We start from the raw sequence: 21827 nt of genomic DNA on the forward strand, positions 1-21827 counted from the left end.
CGATATTCCTATAATAATTAAATCTGAAGATCTTTATGCTGGACTGTGGCCTTCAATTGAACAGGCTGTAAAAGATACATGACAACAATGAATAATTCACACCCTGCACTGCTGGGTAACTACACTGTAAAAAAAAAAAAAAATCCTAATTTTACGGAAAATAACTACATTTTTTACAGTATTTTTCTGTCATTTTAAATTATGTTTAAAACTATGTAAAATCACAAACAATATCTGTAAATTAACAACTTGACTGTTATTTTAAGGATATTATTAATGACAAATTACAGTAATTCTCATTTTTTATACGTGAAAATCACCATATTATTTATACAGTATTTTTTTCTGTTTTCTTAAATTGCATACAAATTCATGTAAAATTACAAACAATATCTGTAAATTAACAACTTGACTATTATTTTAAGGATTATTTCATTAATGACAAATTACAGTAATTCTAATTTTTTTAATACAGGAAAATTACATTATTTTTTTCTGTATTCTTAAATTACATACAAATTCATGTAAAATTACAAACAATATCTGTAAATTAACAACTTGACCATTATTTTAAGGATGTTATCATTAATGACAAATTACAGTAATTCTCTTTTTTTTTTTATATGGGAAAATTACCATATTATACAGTATTTTTCTGTTTTCTTAAATTACATACAAATTCATGTAAAATTACATAAATAACCATAATCTGTAATTAAACATGTAGCTCATTATATTAAAGGGTGATATCCATACTAACAATTTAACATTCTTCTTTGTCATTTTAAAGTAAATCTTATTGGTTTTATATTTAGCTGTATTTTTAAACTCTGTAATTCTGGATACAAATCAAATATAGCAAACTAAATATCAAACAATGCATAGTATGTTTATAAAGTGTGCAAAACTGCTCTGCTCTCCAGGTTTAAACTGTCAAGCCCACCAGTTGATCCAAATTGTGAATAGAGATGAGAAAAGCATGCTTATTCTTTACAAGCTCAAACTCCCCAAAAACCACTAATCAACTTTCACAAACACACTCATGGCATACTGCCATTTTAAAGTATTGGTTAATACGTTATCTAATCAGAATATGCATTTGTTATTTGAAGTATGTGAGAGAAACCCTATACTGAGACATTTGAAACTAGAAAAAGCAGAACATGGAGAAAATGGTCAGAAAGAACTGGAATGCATCCCAGCATGCAATGTGTGGATAACACACATTCAATGGAAAATTTATAATCCTCAATTTGTCAGATGTGCATGTCTATTTTAAGGAAACACTTTGCTGTGAGGTGACAGTATTAACCACTGATTCATCATGCTGTTGCAAGCATACAGTGTTGAAATGAATGACAATATACATTCATTATCAAAGTTCTCAGTTATTCAACATTTTCAGTTTACAGCACTATTTGTTGTCTCTCCATGTTACTTTGAGCGTGATTGGTTAATCTGAACATCATTAAGGAATCTGGCCAATGACAACTGTGCGCGCCTCAGTTTAAATATACATCCGTTCGGTTGGAGTGTGTCGCTGCTTGGCTTCTAATCTGCAGTACTGCTTTGGTCGGTGCACTAGTAATGGCTTTTACATGGATTATTACATGGATCATTTTACATCTGACTGCAAAGTGAGATGTGAATCACAATTACATGTTTTAGTACTGTCAGCTAGGGCTGGGTGCTATGATGATGTGATGATATAAAGTGGCTTCCCAGATAGCAAGCAATGATTGAAACAATGTTAAATCAATGTTAATGTGTCAACGTTAATTAATATTAAAAAGTCAAGGGTCAAGAGCCCAACTAAAGCAAACACTCATCTCCACGATGGTGACTTAAAAATTGTGATTTTCTCCTTTGGTGATTCTGCTTGTTATCATCAGGTGTCTGCAATAATGGTCAATCATCACTCAATTTATCACTTAATTATCTCATTAACTTTAACACTGCTTCAGTGGGTGAAATAAAAAATATGGCAGGACTTTTACTTTCTGACCCCTGGACTTTACGCCTCTGTTTTAAAGTGTATGCTTTATTTGGAAACATTTGCGCAAATAGTACAATAAATATTGTGTAGACATCATGATAGAAATAATGCAGCACTCACCCGTACAGAGACTTCAATACTTGGTACACAATACACTGTAACAATCGAAAAATCTTTTTTGAATATGAATGTGTCATTTTCCGTAGAAAATGAACTCCAGATGTCACAAAATCGCAAGTTACTAAGTCTAACAACAAAAGCAATGATAAAACAATGTAAATGAAGCTGGAAAACAGAAAAAAAAAAAAAAAAATGTAAAAAAAATTAAACAACCTTATTAAATATTCATGCCCAAGTGCATGATGGAAACATGCACATGAATCTCAGTCTTTTTTCTGTAGTATTTACTTCACCACAGAATCATTTTTATCAGTAATGTATGAAAAATTATTATATCTTATGTTGATTATTTTATATAATAAAAGCTTTGAAAGTTTTAATCAAGTGAGTTAAGACACATAAGTTGTGGCAAAAAAGAATAAGCCAAGAAAAATAGTGCTCAGGTCTTGTTGCTTATGTTTTGATTATGACATAATCATCATGAACTCATCCAGTGTCTAACTCATTATCAGAAACATTGGTTTTTTATTTAATTTTGTTACCAACACTGTGATACTACAACACAAGATCAAACAGTGCTGAACAATCAGTTATGAAAGATTTTTAAAAAACTCATTTACTACAAAAAAAAAAAAAAAAAAAAAAAAAGTTGAACTACAATGTTATTTAGATAAACAGAGACATCAAGAATCAGCGAATGAATCCCAACAATGGTGACAATCAAACAAAAAAGATAAAAGATCAACTCTAAACATCATAAAACACACTGCTAAAAGTCAACACAAAACCAACAGCAAAATAAAGGCAAACAGTAAGAATTAAAGAAAATAATTAGGCAATTCAGCAACATAATTTATTCATGCCGCAATGCATGCTGGGAGTCATGAGCAATTTTTGTACTATGCTGGTACCCAGAATGCATTGTGGCATGAAGCTTTAGATTGTCACCATTGTTGAGATTTGTCATACCACTGATGGATCTCATGCTATAAAATCATAGTGATACCATAATCAAACATAGTCTATGTAGAATAGACCTTGATGAGATCAACAAATTAGGTCATTAAATTGTGACCATTAATAATTAGCTAACATCATCTGACCATGTTTTCTTTTGGCTTTTTGCCATAACAAATGTATTTTAAGGACACAGTTAGAACAGCCAAAGAAAAACTTATGTTCACAAATCAAGGGTCCAGAGCCCAACTAAATCAAACACTGATCTCCATCATAGTAACATCAATAAAACAACATCTAAACCTCTGTTAATTCTCAATAAGAACTTAGTATGGTTAGTCATAGTTATGCTGTTTGTTGAGTTTAATTCTCCTCTGCTGAGATGTTGAGAGATTTAATATCTTCTTTTATCTTCAGTTGATTTAATCTTTTTTCTGTTCTTGTTGTTTCTCTTTCCTTCATTGATTCAGCTTGTTAACAGCAGGTGTTCATCAGTGTATGAATTCACTCATTTGTTTTCATTCACTCTGTCAAGTGGACTATATTAGTGAACTAATGTAGGGAATAGTGAATGAGTGTATAGGGTGTTATTTGTAACACAGCCTCTGAGTGTCAACTTTGAGCACTGTTAATTCACAGTATGTTGCAGTAGGCTACTTTTTTTTTGAAAATGTCAAATAATGTCAAGTTAGCCGTTACGCTTTCTCCAGTGGTAAGAGATACAGACAGACCCTCTCATCTCCCTATAATAATAAAATCTCTGTTTCTAGTATGCCTAATAAGATCTTGATTAGTTGTTCGGGTGTGTTTAATTGGGGTTGGAGCTGAACTCTGCAGGACAGTGGCCATCCAGGAACAAGACTGGACACCCCTGATATAGAGCTTACAGCCTGCTATACATTTGCTTTTCAATATTCCAATGTTCATATTATTTTATTTATGCTGTATTATTGTCATTATTTTTAATTGTTTGTAATGTATTATTTTTATGATTATTATTATTATATCACTGTTTCTATTTTATAGAAAACCACACATACACCATCACACGAACAGGTACTTCTACAGTAAAATAGATTTTTGAGAATGAGTGCTGACAATAGGGTTATTCCCAGAAATTAAGAGAGTCTTCATTCAGTCTCCAACCAGACTTCCTTTGGTGGGTCAGTAACCTGAACTGGCAAATTATTTAACATAGTGAAGAGTTCCTAAAAACCAACTTTTTCTTCAGTCTTGGTCCTGAATATACACATGCACTGGTTTCAGTTCCTTCATAGACCTGTTTTGAGCTTCCTAAAACATGTACCGGACATTTCGACATTTGCATCGCAAGCATATTATTTAATGCCTAAATCAGGAATTAAGCAAAACTAATAAAAGAAATCATACAAATCTCCATCTTCCTCAAAACACTCTCAGTACACTTTTTAGAACAGGCATTCGACCTCCATCAAGAATACTTCACAAACACACACACACACACACACACACACACACTTTTTTCGCTAATTTTCTTGTACACAGCAAAATCCCCAGTGTTAAATTAACACCCAAAGTGTACATATGAGTCCATCTTGCCGGGTGTTAGAAAGTAACACTGAAGCAGTGTTAAAGTTAATGAGATAATTGATTGAAGATTGAGTGATGATTGACAATCAGTAGTGACACCTGATGTTAATAAGCAGAATCATTGAAGAAACAACAAGAGAAAAAGAGAGAGACACGGCAACTACAACTGACTTCCAGCCATTAAACATTATTACACTTATTATTAACCAGTTTGATTTTATTTCTGTAATACATCAACAAAAGTTCTTACTGAGAATTAACAGATGTTTAGATGTTAATGTTTTAATGAAAGTTTAGTTTGAAGTCACCATGATGGTGAAAAGCATTTCCTTTAGTTGGGCTCTTGACTCTTTATTTATTAACATTCATTTTTCTCTGGTTATTTCAACTTTGTGTTTGTAGAGCACATTTGACATTCTCATTGTGAAATGGCCAAATTCATTGGTGATATTCAATATTGTTAACTGGTCATATAGAATATATATTAATAAATATATAAACATAATTTTTTTTGAAACACACACAGACATCAAGAATCAGCATATGACCCTCAACAGTGGTGACAATCAAACAAACTGCTTCATGTTGCAGTGCATGATGGGAGCCACCAATCAAAACTCATCCATGGCTCCCATCATGCTTTGCTGCATGAATAAATTATGCAGCTGAAATGTCCTGTAATTTTCGTAGATTGTTCATGTTTGCTTTTATTTTTCTGTTGTTTTGTTGTGACAGTAGCTTGTTTTGTGATGTTCAGAGTTGATCTGTTTGTCAGTATTTTGTATTTATTTATTGTCACTGTTCTTGAGAATCATATGCTGATTCTAGATGTCTGTGTGTGTGTCTAAACACAGAAGCTTCTGCGCACAATGTATTTTTCTTAAAAGAAAAAAAATAAAATAAAATTGCTGGATGTTGCTGTGTACTTGTCACTTTTCCATTAGCATGTACTGTTACGAACGGAACTGTCTCTACCTTCTGGCAAAACAACCACATCATTGTAATTTGTTTGCACATAATATACGTTTATTTTAGTTAAATTTAAAGTATTACATTACATTACAACCATATGTATTTGTTTTATCTTAAAATGACTTTAGATTTCACAAAATTATATTTTCTATATTGTCTAATTGTCAAAATTAGTAATAATACAATAATAACCATAGTTATTACAATAATAACTACATTGTAACAATATCTTTATAGAAAAATCCTAATACTGAACATGATATTGTATTATCATAAGTCATATTTTTCCCCTTGCGAAAATTAACCATGGTTTTATTATAGTAAAAGTAACCTTGTTTTTTTGGCAGATTGATTACCAGTTGTATAACCACAGTTTTACTACAAATTCCATGGTTAAACTATGGGAAGTGTAAAAAAACCATGGTTAAATTGTGGTTACCATGGTTTAACTATAGTAGTGGTTAATTTTCGTAAGGGTTGTGTTGTTGTCTGCCCTAGCTCCCTCTAAACCTGTTATAAAATGTTGTGAATATTTGTCTGCTAAATTACTACTGTATCTTTACAATAGATAATAATGATATCCTTTAGCATGTTAGCAGTAGCAGCCAATCATCATACTGCAGTATTTTGAGTTATGATAATTGGCTGCTACTGCTAACAGTTGCTACAGCAGATAAAAGCTTAACTAAGTAAACAAAGACAAAACTGCAATAGCCTATTTACAGATGAAACTGACCTGCACTTGAAGACTGGAACAGGTCAGTAGTTTTGACTCTCTGCTCCACCTGGACGCTTGAGTCTCTCGCATTGATTACTCTGATAAAAACAATATTATACTTTTCATTTATTTAATTATTTAACTCTACTTTGTTTAAAATAGCACTTTGGTTGAATCCAGTTGTAATCTCACTCCTCAATAGCCAAAGGAATACAAACAAGTTTGCTTTGACTAACTCCACTTTACTTTAGTTTTACTTTAATAGAATAAGTTTATCATTGGTGCCAATAGCCTCGTTGGCAACATGCTGACATGGGCTTTGGGCATTCGGGTCCTGGCTTGTGGACCTTTCCTGACCTCTCTCTTCAACTTTCCAACCACTTCAAATTACTGTCCTATCATAATAAAGCCAATAAATAATTACGTTTAGCGTTTTATTCATAATTCAAATAACATTCAAAGAGCATGTTGAGGTCTGTCTCACGTTCAAGTCCTTTTAGGCCATCCAAGAATCAGTCCCTTGGTTCTGAACATACAACACTCTTTCCAGTTTCAGTTCCAAGTTCCTTCTTAGGCCTGTTTTGACCTTCCTAGAACATGTACCGGACATTTCGACATTTGCATCATAAGCATATTATTTTATGCTTAAATTAACAATTAAAGCATAAAAGAAATCATACAAATCTCAATCTTCCTCAAAACACTCTCATTACCCTTTTCACAAAAAAAGGCATTCCATCACATTAATATGTAAGGATGACAGAAATAATGACGGACAACATTTTATTGCTGCGCATTTCCTATTTTTATCAAATGACAGGAGAAAACTGCTTTTGACAGAGAAATATTAAGAGAGAACAGCAAAATAAAAAGTAACAGATAAAATAAAAGAACAAAATTATGGAGAGAAAAACTTATTTCAAGTCAAGTCAAGTCACCTTTATTTATATAGCGCTTTTTACAATGTAGATTGTGTCAAAGCAGCTTTACATTGATAACTGGTACATTGTTTGACTGCACAGCAGCTCTTAAAGAATAGTGTCAATGCAGGCAGATCAAAAGCACTGTTGAATATCAAAATGTCAAGTCAAGTGTCCCCAACTAAGCAAGCCAGAGGCGACAGCGGCAAGGAACCCAAACTCCATCAGGTGACATCAGGTGGCAGACAAGTGGCAAATTGGTGTTAAAATGGAGAAAAAAACCTTGGGAGAAACCAGGCTTAGTCGGGTTTCTCAGTTGAAATATATTCTAATATTATCTAAAATAATATTGTTTTGTTGATAATTGCCATATTTATGGCTTTAGTTTATACCCTGATAGCAAGCAACCATCCAAACAATGTTAAATCATTGTCAATGTTAACCGCATTAAATCAATATCACTTTTGGACGTGCAATTAATGTTGAAAATATGTTGAAATTTCAACAAATGAATCACTGGTAGTTGCATTGAATCAATGTTACAACGTGATGATGGTTCAACATCATGTTTGCACTCTCAGAAAATGAAACACAAGAACTAAAACTGACTTAAAGCCACACAGCCTGAAATCAACTGAAAATAAAAGACATTAAATCTCTCAAGATCTCAGCAGAGGATGATTAAGCAACTCCAAAAAGAGCATTACCAGCTTCACTTATTACTAACCAGTTTGGTTTTATTTCTGCTATTCATCTACAGAGAAAACATGATCAGATGATAATCATCATGTAATAGTCTCATTTACTGATCTCATTCAGAGTCTAGCTCAGTCCTGGAAGGCCGCTGTCCTGCAGAGTTTAGCTCCAACCAGCTCCAAAAAACCTGCCTGGACGTTTCTTGAATGCTAAGTGAGACCTTGATTAGCTGGTTCAGGTGTGTTTAATTGGGGTTTGATCTAAACTTTGCAAGATAGCGGCCCTCCAGGGCCAAGTTTGGTGACCTCTTGTCTAACTTCTGATTATATGTGTTAAGAATAGCACATCATTGATTACAGTATCCCTGTAACTGCACATCTCAAAATTCAACACTGATGTGATAACTTGAAAAATATTAATAAGTTAACATTTTTTTCTTTTTTTTTTGAAAAGCTGCACCATCTGAATACACACAGATATCAAAAATCATCATATGAATCTCAACAATGGTGACATACTTCATGCCGCAATGCATGCTGGGAGCCACCATAGTATAAAACTCATGACTCTGAGCATGCATTGCAGCATGATGTCACCATTGTTGAATTATCTATAAGGTTTTTAAGAATTTTAATATTTGACTAACCGTTAGTCAACCAAAATTTTATTAGTTGCTTAGTCACAAGAAAAAAAAGGTGTGTCCACTACTGCAGAGATGACGAGTCAGCATTGTCAACTTCATCACGGCAGCCAAAAAAATACAGAAAACACAAGTTTATCAATTATTAAAATCATTACTTCTGCCGGTGCACTGTGGCAAGCTTTATGCATGCGTTGAGCGCTGATTAGGCTATGTAGTCATTAAAGGCTTTTTATTATGATGTATATGGTTTATTAATAAATGTGCGATTAGTCGACTAATGCTTAAAATGAACGACTACTAGTTGACCAGAATATCTTTAGTCGATGGCAGCCCTACAAAATTCAGAATGTCTAATCTCTAGCAAACCAGTATTGACAGTGAAAAATAAAAAATATATTAAGTAACCACTTTCAATCAGTAATTGATATTTTGAATCTAATCAACATTTGAAGCAGATCAAAACCTTCTTCTTAGGACAACTTTGCTGAACTTTTTTGATCCACTTCAAATGTTGACTACTGTACTTTATGATGATGAATATTATATCACCTGATCATCTTTGCTTATAGCAAATTATATGTTTTGATAAACACACTGTTAATAAGACCACAAACAAACATATAAATACCCAGTGTCAAGAGCCAAACTAAAGCAAACACTGGTCACCATAACGGTAAGTACAAACCAAACTATTATTAATAAGAAGTTATGTAGATGTATGACAGGAATAAAGTCAATCTGGATGGTAATAAGTAGCTGGTAATGCTGTTTGTGGAGTTGTTTAATCATCCTCGAGATCTTTATGTCTTTTATTTTGAGAGATTTAATGTCTTATTTTATATTCAGTTGATTTCATCTAAGGCTGTGGCTGAAGTCAGTTGTAGTTCTTGTGTCTGTTTCTCTCAGCACGTGTCTTCAATAATGTTCAACTATCTAGACACAGGGAGAACATAAAGACACCACACAGAAAGAACTCCTAACTCAGCCAGGGCTCGAACTGAGGATCTTCTTGCTGTGAGGCGACAGTGCCGCCATGCCATCCCTGTGACAGAACACCAAACCCTCAATTATGAGTAAAGAAGAAAGCTTAAGAAGAAAGCATGGATTTACCTGCTGTCGCTTTCTTCTCTTGGAACGGGGGATCGCTCTTAAAATCGTAATCGTCCTAAATCCAATTTATACTAACTGAAGTTAATAAAAAGTCTGGTTACAGCAACCAACTGCATCAAGTTTTAAAACCCCTGCTAAACACAGCCTAGATGTAACACTTTGTGTCATAACATTTGTTTCTGCATTTTTGTGAAATTGAGATTTGCTTAATAAATAATTTAAGTGCTACAGACTTATATCATACACATTCATGTTGAGTCCCTGATGTTACAGCAACTCATTAAAAAACTTCACAGCAAAAACCCCAGTGGTAAATTAACTCTCCTCTGAGTTTATTTGAGTCCACACTCAAGAGTGTTAGTGATTGAGTGATGATTGACCATTATTGAAGACACCTGCTGTTAACAAGCAGAATCACTGAAAGAGAAAATTACATGTTTAAGTAAATTCAGTGATTAGTTTAGTTGGGCTGTTGACCCTTGACTTTTTAACATTAAGTTTTGTCTGGCTGTTATAGCTGACCTATAGCCAAGAAAAAGTGTGATTAGGTGTTGTTGATTAGGTTTTGACAATCACCATTTGACCTGAGCTCTTTTAGAGCCTAATCTCTGAGTTAGACTTACCTTATTGATTACAGTAATCCTGTGATTCTACAGCATAAGATTGAGCATTTTCATTATAATCAGAAGGATTTCTTCAAAGTTGTTCTGATCAAAAAACTTTAAAAAAGTCCTTCTTTAAAAAACACACATGCATCAAGATTCATATGATTTTCAACAATGGTGACAAACAGCATATACATATCAACTCTGAACATCACAAAAAGTCACATAAAAACAGCAAAAATAAAAGAAAATAGTAAGAATAAACAATTCAGCTCATAATTTATTCATGCTGCAATGAGTTTTGATGGGTGGCACCCAGAATGCTGCTGTAATCAAAGTCAGAGATTAGGCTCTAAATGAGTTCAGTGATTCAGGTCACTACATGATGATTATGTCAAACCATAACAATCACCACCTGATCTATTTTTTTTCTTTATTCGTCTGGCGTCTGTTATAACTCAGTTACAGCAACTGCACAATCTAATATTAAAAAGTCAAGGGTCAAGAGCCCAACTAAAGCAAACACCGATCACCATAATGGCGACTCTTTCCTACAGTGATTATGCTCGGTATCACCAGTTGTCTTCACTAATGGTCAATCATTACTCAATTGATCACTTAATTATCTCATTAACTTTAACAATGTTTTAGTGTTAATTTTAACATTCTTGAGTGTGGACTCAAACTCTGAGGAAAGTTGTACAGCAAATCATTAACACCCTCTACTCGTGCTTCCTCTTCCTACTTCCTCCTGGTCTGTTTTCATCATTTCATACATTTTCTGATTGACGAGTGACGCACTGAAACACGGTAGAACATTTTCAAATTTCTCTGTTTTTTAGTTCATTCAGTCACATTACTTATTTAAAACATTAGTAATGTAATTATTTTTTGCTTTTGTTGTTCTTGCTTGATTTATATTAAATGTTTAGCAGTTACATGAGTAAATAATCTAATGTATAGTCTTATTAAGTCTGTACATTTGCATTTGTTTTTTTGTTTGTTTGTTTTTTACTCATGTATATTTTTCATGATACCCTGGACATAAATAATTATAATATTCATTATTTACATGTCAATGATGCAGTGCACTGTCAAAGAGGGAATGAAAAATGGTCAAGAAATGTTGAACTATTTTGAGAACATACAGTTTATTAATATTATAAGTGGGCCTCAGAGCCCTTTAAATATGTATAGGTAAAAGTTTGCATTATATTAATTGAAGGTACTGTAACTGATTGGTTGTTGTAGGTGTTGCTATCATGATGTCAGTCAGAATGGCTCCTGCTCTTCCTCTGATGTTTCTGCTCATGATTCACGGTGAGTCACTAATGTTACAGCAACACTTTATTCACTGATCAAAATAATATTATTTATATTGTTTTCAAAGTTTTTCTTTATTTGTGCAGTATCAACTTCAGCTCTTCTTTATCACCCTCCAGTCTTCCTTTTACTTTAGTCAGTAGAATTAGTTCAATGATTTATAGCGTTGAAATGCTTCAGAATCTCAAGTCAAGTTACCATTATTTATAGCGCTTTATACAACACAGATATTGTTTCAAATCAGCAGTACAGTAATAAAGAGGAAAGCAATGATCAATGATATGACAAATATATATCAAAAGTATAGAGCTGAGTATCATCAACACAACAGTGAAAACCAACACCATGTTGCCTAATGATATCTGCCAAGGGTAGCATGTACAGGGTGAAAAGCAACAGTCCTAGTACTGAACCTTGCGGTATACTCCATTCTGAACTTGTGATCGGTATACCTTTTAATTTACTACTACATTCATTTATACACTGATTCTTGATGTCTGTGTGTCTAAATGAAAGAGAACTTTTTTGAAAGAAGTTTTTTGTTAAGAAAAACTTTTAAAAATTCCTCTGATTATATTGAAAAGGCTGGATGATTAAATGATTAGGCTCTAAATGATTTCACTGATTTGGGTCACAACATGATTATGTCAAAACAAAACCAACAACACCTGATAACATTTTCTCTTGGCTTGTCTGAATGTTATAACTCAGTTATAGCAGTTGGCCAAAATCTAATGCTTAAAATACAAGGGTCACGAGCCAGGCTATAATAAACACTGATCACTGTAATGGTGATCATTCAGCGACTGTACTTGTTAACATCAGGTGTCTTCACTAATAGTCAATCATGACTCAATCACATAATTATCTCAGTAACTTTAACACTGCTTCAGTGTTAATTTTAACACTCTTTAGTGTGGACTCAAACTCTGAGGAGAGTTAATTTAACGCTGGGGGTTTTGCTGTGTGTAGCTGACCTTTTGAGTGTTGCTGGTATTGCCCAAAAATACTTTTGCGGTGTGTAGCAGAGAGTTGTATGATTATAATTTTCTTTTGGGAAATGTCTGCACCTGTTGATGCTTTATTTTTCATGAATTTAACCACTGTATCAAATAAATACCTTGGGTTGTGTTTGTTTTCTTCTAAAACAGTCGAAAAGTAAGTAGATCTAGCAGTTGTTAAGGTCTTTCTGAATGTAGAAATAATATCATTCCACACAATGTGAAATACCCCTAGTTTTGTTTTCCACAGTGTCAAGACTGTTTTCCTTAATTTTCTGTAAGTGTAAAGGAGCAACCATGTCTAATGTGCCACAAAGGATAGAGTTATTCTGTTGCAACATCGTTTTTCTGAGCTATCAGATATGCTGATGAGTTGAGACAAATCGGGAATATTATTTAGAAATACATTTTAGTGTTAGAAATGCTAGTTCTCCCCTTTTTGTAACAATGAGTTGATTTTGTAGCCTTGACTGATATCTGTCACAGATTTCAAGAGTTTCCATGTCCCAGTGCATCTGACAAAACAACATCTTCATTATTTTTATGTTTCAGGGGTTTCTAGTGCTGATTGGGGTGTGAGTTACAGTCCTTCACACATCTGTGCACTAAAGGACTCATCAGTGATAATGAGCTGCACTTATACATACCCTTCTGGATATCAGATCAGGAATGTGTACTGGGCCAAATTGTTAATACATGGCTTAGAACCTCCAAATCTGACTGAGGACCCTGAATACAGACAGAGGTTTCAGTATCTGGGAGATAAACAGCAGAACTGCACCATGAGACTGAGTCATGTGACACTGAAGGATGCAGACATGTACTATTTCAGATTCACCACTGATATAACAGAAGGAAAATGGCTTGGTAAACCTGGAGTGATTCTTTCTGTCACAGGTGACTTTCATGAGGTTTCTCTCTTCTTCTGTACATTATGTTGAATAATAATCAGTGTATGACAGCAGCACTAGATATAATGTGTGTGTTGTGTTCAGATCTTCAGGTGGAGTCTCCTGAGAGAGTGACAGAGGGAGATTCAGTCCGTCTGACATGTAAAAGCAGCTGCACTCTGACTGACAGAGCAACATTCATCTGGTACAGAAACTCACAGCCATTAACTGAGAGAAGAGACAGAAACAATGAACTCCTGCTGCAGTCAGTCAGAAGAGAGGATGCAGGCAGATATAGCTGTGCTGTACACGGACACAATCTCACATCACCTGCTGTTGAGCTCAAAGTCATGTGTGAGTACAGATTCATTTGTTCTTTTCAAAATGTATTGAGTTTATGTTTGGAACTACACTTTCATTTGTCTGTTTTAGATCCTCCAAAGAACGTCTCAGTGTTGATAAACGGATCTGGTGAAATAGTGTCAGGAGATTCAGTGACTCTGATCTGCAGCAGTGATTCAAACCCTCCTGCAGAAATCAGCTGGTTTAAAGGAGGAACGTTTGTAGGATCTGGAAGAATCTACAGCATCTCAAACATCAGCTCTGATGACAGTGGAGAATACAAGTGCAGATCCGTCAATGAACATGGAGAGAAATACTCTGACGCTGTGACTTTAAACATCATGTGTGAGTTAATGATGATTCTGTAACTGGGGTAACAAACAGAAAAGTTAATGAATATTCCGAATACATGATTATAGAGTTCCTTTTATCTGATTTAGACCCACCCAGGAGAATCTCAGCGTCCATCAGTCCATCTGGTGAAATAGTGTCAGGATATTCAGTGACTTTGATCTGCAGCAGTGATTCAAACCCTCCTGCAGAAATCAGCTGGTTTAAAGGAGGAACGTTTGTAGGATCTGGAAGAATCTTCAACATCTCAAAAATCAGCCCTGATGACAGTGGAGAATACAAGTGCAGATCCAGAAACAAACATGGAGAGAAATACTCTGATGCTGTGATTTTAAATGTCATGTGTGAGCTTATGATAATCTGCACATTGTTCACAAATCCATAGTCATAATCTAATATTTGTTGAGAATTTAAATTTAAGTCTGTTTTAGACCCTTCAAGGAGCGTCTCAGTGTCCATCAGTCCATGTTGTGAAATAGTGGAGGGAGATTCAGTGACTCTGAGCTGCAGCAGTGATTCAAACCCTCCTGCTCTAAACTTCAGCTGGTTTAAAGGAGGAACATTTGTAGGATCTGGAAGAATCTTCAGCATCTCAAAGATCAGCTCTGATGACAGTGGAGAATACAAGTGCAAGTCCAGAAATAAACATGGAGAGAAATACTCTGATGCTGTGACTTTAAACATTATGTGTGAGTTTTATGAATCATATTCTCCACATACACCTGCTTACGCATTTATTTTGTTAGTATATTTTGTCGTTCAGTCCTGATAAACATCTGATGTGTGTTTTTGTCTATTTCAGCAGAAAGATGTTTCTCATGGTCTGCAGCGTTTGGTCTTGGTGTTGGTCTTGGTGTTGGACTCTGTGGAGCATCTGCTGCTCTCATTGTTTTGTATATTCGGTAAGACGTTCTTTACAAAACTGAACTGCAGTGTAAATGTAGTTTTACTGTGCTACATTAAGCAAAGTATACCTGTTTACCACAATTGTACTACAGTTTAAATATGCAGTTATTTTGCTAACCTGCAATAGATTGTTTAATATATTTTCAATGTATTCAAACCAGTTAATATATTGATCATAAATATGTGGAATTTTTTCTATTTTCCTTCCGTAAGGGAAGCGGTTTGTGTGAGTTTGTAATAATTAACATTTTTAAACAACATTGTTGTAAACACACATGGTAAAGTGTCTTTAAAGTCCTTTAGATTATGAATGTCTGTTTTTGAATCATGGGTAATGTCCCTGCAGTTCAAAACATGGTAAATGCATATGAAACTCTTTAAATGTGCTGTTTATTCACCTTTCTTTTGACAGTCATACAAAAAGGATGAAAAGATCTGCTATAAGATTTTCTCAGGTGAGAAATCAATTATATATTCATCCGTTTTGAGTCATGCAGAGATTTTAAGAGTGTAAGACACATATGAGTCTCATGTCCAAACACCTGATTCTTCAGTTTCAGATTCAGGAGTTTCAGTTATCCACTAAAAACTGATTTACATGAAGATCCTCTGAACATTAAAGGCAGTACTGTTAGACTGTCAAATGTTTAAACCCTTCTGTCTTTGTCCCTGTAGATTGCGGATCCCAGTGCTGAAATATATATAGAGTAAGGCTGGCTTGATTTCCTGACAGGTCTGAATTCGTCAACTTTTACAGGAACAGACACCATGCAATAAAACAATACATCTTCAAACATGAAGTTGAGCTCATGAAGCAAGGGCACATAATCTTCTCTGCTCACCTGAGCCCCTCTTTCCCTCTCTCTCTCTCCACGAGGCTCATGTCACTAAAAGTTTACTAAGAGAGACTCTATATATAACACACAATATATATTGTGAATTAATTGCTTTTTCCTTTTTCCTCTTAGTCTGTGCGCTGTCATTTTTGACACGAACTGTAAAAGTGTAACTATTTTTTTTTAATTGAAATTATTATTTTAGTTTTAAATATTTGAAGTGATTAATTTCACTCTCACTCTGTGTAAGAGTATATGTGTTTATTTTGGTCAATTTTGACAGTGAACGGCAAAGGTGTGTACGGTGTACATTTTAGGACATCCTCAGACCAATACACAGTCATACAACAATAAGGCTTTTATATAATCTATTGTATTAAGTACTATATAAACAAGACTTGACTAGACTGGATTACTGAATTGCAGAATTGGTGCAAACATATCCACACCACTATGATTAGATGCTTTCTGAACTGCTGTCATTTTTGTTGTTTGCACATATTTAAAGAAACACTGCTCTCAGTAGCATCTGATGCCTTTTAGTCTGAGGCTGTTTCATCTGATGCCTAATTGTACGAGTCTGAGGTGCGATACCGTTTTGTCCAACGACTGTAGCCTTTAAGACGCCTTTTTGTTGTATGACTGAAGTCTGAGGATGTCCTAAAATGTACACCATAGGTGTGACCTTTTTTTATGACCACTTAGACTCACTGAATGTAGTCCTTTTTTATTGTTCAGATTTCAAGTCACCAGCTTTTGAACCATTCATTTTTATTAAATAAAAAAATATATAAAATCTGTCAAAAATGAATTCAAAAATCGAGTTATGGTGGAAGAGTAACCTCTGACCCAACGTGTGATGTATTGATGAACGTGGAAGCAAAGAGGATAGAGAAAAACTAAACACTGGTCACAAATTAGAAGTCTAAAATGAGTTTGTTGCCCATCCCTATTTGTTTGAACCGCGAGAAGCGTCTACTCATACCTAAGCTTACGCTACTCCTTCATCCTATGTCATATGTCATACGCTTCCACTGTAAGTCCCTGGGGCCATGTGGATTACTTTTATGATGGATGGATGCACTTTTTTGGGCTTCAAAATCATGAGCGCCATTCACTACCATTATAAATTTTGGAAGAGCCAGGATATTTTTTAATACAACTCCAATTATGTTCATCTGAAAAAAATAGTCATATACATCTAGGATGGCATGAGGGTGAGAAAATCATGGGATAATTTAAATTTTTTGGGTGAATTATACCTTTAATTTTGTTGTACAAAATTTGTTTTCATCGCTTATGAGCATTTTCAGTTTAATATATAAATAGTTTAAATGTTGCTCCTTTTTACTCGGATGCCTTATATGCTTGTGGTCAAATCAAAATGAATTTCATCAATACAGTTAATCAAGAGCAGACACACTAGGACAGTTGTTGCATTTATGCCATTTATATGACTTGCATACATGAGGCTTGAAAGGCCACTGCTGTGTAAATTGAGTATACAAGAATGTAATAAAACCAGGCTGATGAACTTACTGTTTGTTGAAGTTTTTGATGTTTTCAAGGTCAGTGCTGTTACTCAAAAACATATGCCCACACACACTACATATAATATACACATACAACAACATTAGATTAGAGTCAGACAGCGATCATTTATGAACAGGTGAGTATTCAAATTATTTAATTGAGTTTATATACTACATAAAGATACATATATGTTAACTTGGTTTGTTTCGGAAGTGTCAAGAATTAATAGATAATAAATAACTCATAAATATAATCTACATTAAAGACCAGAAAAACACTATCCCCCGGTTTCACAGACAAGGCTAAAGCTAGTCCCAGACTAAAATGCATGTTTTAACTGAAAGCAACTTGAACTGACATTTCTTAAATTATGTCAGTGCCATTGTTTTGTCTCAAGATGCACACCAGTAATGTTACTTAAATGTCCTAATTGAACTAAGGCCTAATCCTAGTTTAGTCTAAGCCCTATCTATGAAACCAGGCCTAAGATAAGTATGAGAGGGATGTATATTGTCTGTGAGACCATCAACAAGGAGAACAAGATACTGAGAGCTCAGATACAAAATTAAACCTAACAAAAATTCTGATCTTTTCAGAGCATCCTCAAAAATTACTCCCTCATGCTTTCTTTCTAACATATCATATCATACTCACAGTATCCATCATCCATCATCCATCTGCTATCCCTCACACTCATTTGCAAACTGTGGTCATTAGAATTAGTCCATCTTTTGTATAAGATAGTTGTTTCATGAGATTTTTAAGTCAGCACTGTCCCCTAGTGGTCAGGAGCATTTGCGTTGGGTTGTTGTGACTATTCTTTTTGAACATTTGTTTGCTTTGTAAATTTGTGTTGATTAGATCCAGCCAAAATACACTGACTAAAAAAGGATGGATAAAAAAAAAAAAAAAAGTAAACTCACAGGTGTTAATTTGCTTGTGCAATACATCAAATTGTGTTTAAGGGCATATTTTCCTAGAATTATTTGAACAAATAGAACAGCAGCCATATTAGTTTTCACAAATATAATCAATGTAACATTCTTCATTTCCACAAAGGAACAGCTGTTAAAGGATTAGTTCACTTTCAAATGAAAATTAGCCCAAGCTTTACTCACCCTCAAGCCATCCTAGGTGTATATGACTTTCTTCTTTCTGATGAACACAATCGGAGAAATATTAATAAATATCCTGATGCATCCAAGCTTTATAATGGCAGTGAACGGGGGTCATGAGTATGAGCTCAAGAAAGTGGATCCATCCACATCCATCCATCATAAATATGTGCTTCCGATGGCTCCGGGGGGGTTAATAAAGGCCTTCTGAAGTGAAACGTTTGTGTAAAAAAAATATACATATTTAAACAAGTTATGAAGTCAAATATCAAGTTTCTGCCAGACCACCTTCCGTATTCAAGTTACGAAGAAAGTGTAAACTGGCGTCGCGTCAGTTACACTTTTCCGTAAGTTGAATAGGGAAGGCGCATGACGTACAGTAGTGAACTGCAAGAGGTTTACACCTTCTGTGTACATTGAATACGGAAGGCGGTCTGGTGGAAGCTCGATATTTGACTTCATAACTTGTTTAAATATGGATATTTTTTACACAAACGCATCAATTCACATCAGAAGGCCTTTATTAACCCCCCAGAGCCGTGTGGAGTATAGGTTTATGATTGATGGATGCGGATGGATGCACTTTCTTCAGCTCATACTAGTGACCCCCATTCACTGCAATTATAAAGTTCGGATGCGTCAGGATATTTATTAATATTTCTGTTTTTATCAGAAAGAAGAGAGTCATATACACCTAGGATGGCTTGAGGGTGAGTAAAGCTTGGGCTAATTTTCATTTGAAAATGAACTAATCCTTTAAGAAATTTGCGTGCATAATTTGTGATGGATTCTGCTGTGTTAATGATTCATGTAAAAAAAAAATTAAAATTAGACTGATGAGCTTGACAACCACACATTTGTTTAAGTTACCAATGACAATGTTGTCAAAATGATCCCCATTCACATGGATCCGCAAAAACGTTTAAGGTTACTCACGTAACCCTGTTTCCCTGAGATAATGAGCATTGCATCAGTTTTAGAGGCTTATAGGGAAAACTCCTGTTTTCTCAAAATCCTGAAGACTGATTGGTTCACGTCTGTTCAAGTGCACAGAAAAATGGCATTTCAGCCCACAAAAAGACGAGTACACCTTGAGGGTTGTCCAGTCCTGGCGGGACTTAACCCTTTTCTTCTCCAACCTGCAGGATCAGGACTGCTTCAGCTGTACGGGGTCCAGCTCTAGTTTTGGGCAAGGCCCTTGATGCTTTGGAAAAGGGTAGCATTTAGCCGGGCGAAGGCGTGGCTTGACTTCCAGCTCCACTTTCGGCTGGGGCTGGACGGGCGCTGAAGCTGGCCTGGGTCGCTGCTGAGTCGGTGGGGCCGTCTTGGAGTGAATAGAGGCAGTGGTGGATCTGGCTCTTTCAGGTAAGAAGTGACACATAGCCTGCAATGACTTCTGGGCCTCAATGTAATGTTACACAAAGCCGAATATGGGGGAATCTAGAAAAGCCATCCTGTCAGCATCCTTAATCTCAGTGAGATTGAGCCATAAGTGGCACGCCAGCACCACTAGGCTCGCCAGATTCAACTCCTCGCAGTGCAGATAGCTGGAATCCAGAAGCGCCGCCTCAGCACAGGCAAGAGGCGCACTCCGAGTGCTCATCCGAGTGCTTGTCTGCAGAGTGCCGTTCAGTCAGCTTGCTTGCAGAGTGCCGCTGATCCCACTTGCTTGCAGAGCGTCTAATCCACTGCTAGGCTTTTTTCAAGAAGAGGCGAGTAGAGAGGCTTCATTCTTCTTCGAGGCAGCGAGATGATCTTTGCGCTGAAGGATAAAGATTCTGACGAGATCTGGGATTTCCGTGGCCTTTATTAGCAGCCAACCCCACCCATTTTGGCAGGCTGAAATGCCATTTGCCTGTGCACTTGCATAGACGTGAACTAATCAGGCTTCAGGATTTGGAGAAAACAGGAGTTTTCCCAGTAAGCCATTGAAATCAATAATTGAAAATAAATAAATAAATCATAGTGCTCTTGACTTGCAGCTCTATAGATATATCAGATTCGCCTCATCTCCGGCGAACCGCCTCTACTGTAATGAACAGTTAATAACTGTGCTAGATAAGAGAAGCTTGTGAAGTGCGGAAGCTCAAGCGGTTGCCGTGGTAACGAACAATGGCTGCTAGAGAAAACATCTGAATTTTTACTGTTAAATATCGTATTACAAATGAGAGCTAAAAACCCAACAAAAATAAGAAACAATTATTTTCAATTATTTGTATATAAAATGGCTTTCTTACTAGTAACAATCACATTCATGATATCAGAAACTAACATTGTCACTAGTGACAATCAACTGATATCAAAAATGAACATTGTTACTAGTAGCAATTCAATTGTTGATATCAAGAATAGATATGTGCACTAGTCACCACGTAATTAATGATATCAAAAATTATGAGTTTTACTAGTAAGAATTGTATTTCTGATATGTGAAATTGGAATTTCAACTAGTAAGAAATCAATTCTTGATATCAACAATTGAATTGAATTTGAATGGCAGCCTATAGTGACATTTCACTAGTGATAAATATCAAGAATTCTAGTTTTTACTAGTGGAAATTCAAATGTTGATATCAAGAATACATATTTCTGTGAGTGATGACATCATTGTTGATGTCAAGAATTAACATTTTTACTAGTAGAAATGTAATTCCTGATATCAAAAATTGTCATTGTTACTAGTGGAAATTTAATTCCAGATATCAAGAATTAGCATTTTAACTAGTGAAAATTTAATTGTTGACATCAAGAATTCATATCCTGGGAATTATTAAAAGTCAATACGGCTTGCATATTTCCATTCCCAGGATATAATTTGCTGATATCTAGAATTATAGTTTTTACTAGTGGAGATGTAATTCTTGATATCAAAAATTAGCATTTTAACTAGTGAAAATTGAATTGTTGATATCAAAAAATAACATTGTTACTAGTGAAAATGTAATTCCTGATATCAAGAATTAGCATTTTAACTAGTGAAAATTAAATTGTTGATATCAAGAATTCATATCCTGAGATGTGAATAAAAGTCAAAACGCTTGCCATAATCATGCTAACCTGATAATTAGCTTCTTTACATGACAGCAAGCCTTTGTGTCTGAAACCCCTCTAGTAACCACTGTGGGTCACTATAGTGTTTTGTTTTGTCTTTTTATTTTGAAGTTTAGCATCTCTTATCTGTTCTGCCTATAATTTTCTTTTCTGATTATGTCAAGTGTTTGTTT

The 21827-nt window shown here is 34.9% G+C and overlaps 1 protein-coding gene across 1 annotated transcript in view; it reads left to right on the plus strand.

Annotated features, from left to right (window-relative positions):
• Positions 1 to 21827, plus strand: part of LOC127503399 (sialoadhesin-like) — a 200278-nt gene that overhangs the window by 76973 nt on the left and 101478 nt on the right. The gene's annotated exons all lie outside the window — the stretch shown is intronic.

This window comes from Ctenopharyngodon idella, chromosome 2 (assembly GCF_019924925.1).
Source record: "Ctenopharyngodon idella isolate HZGC_01 chromosome 2, HZGC01, whole genome shotgun sequence".
NCBI classification, from domain to species: Eukaryota; Metazoa; Chordata; class Actinopteri; order Cypriniformes; family Xenocyprididae; genus Ctenopharyngodon; species Ctenopharyngodon idella.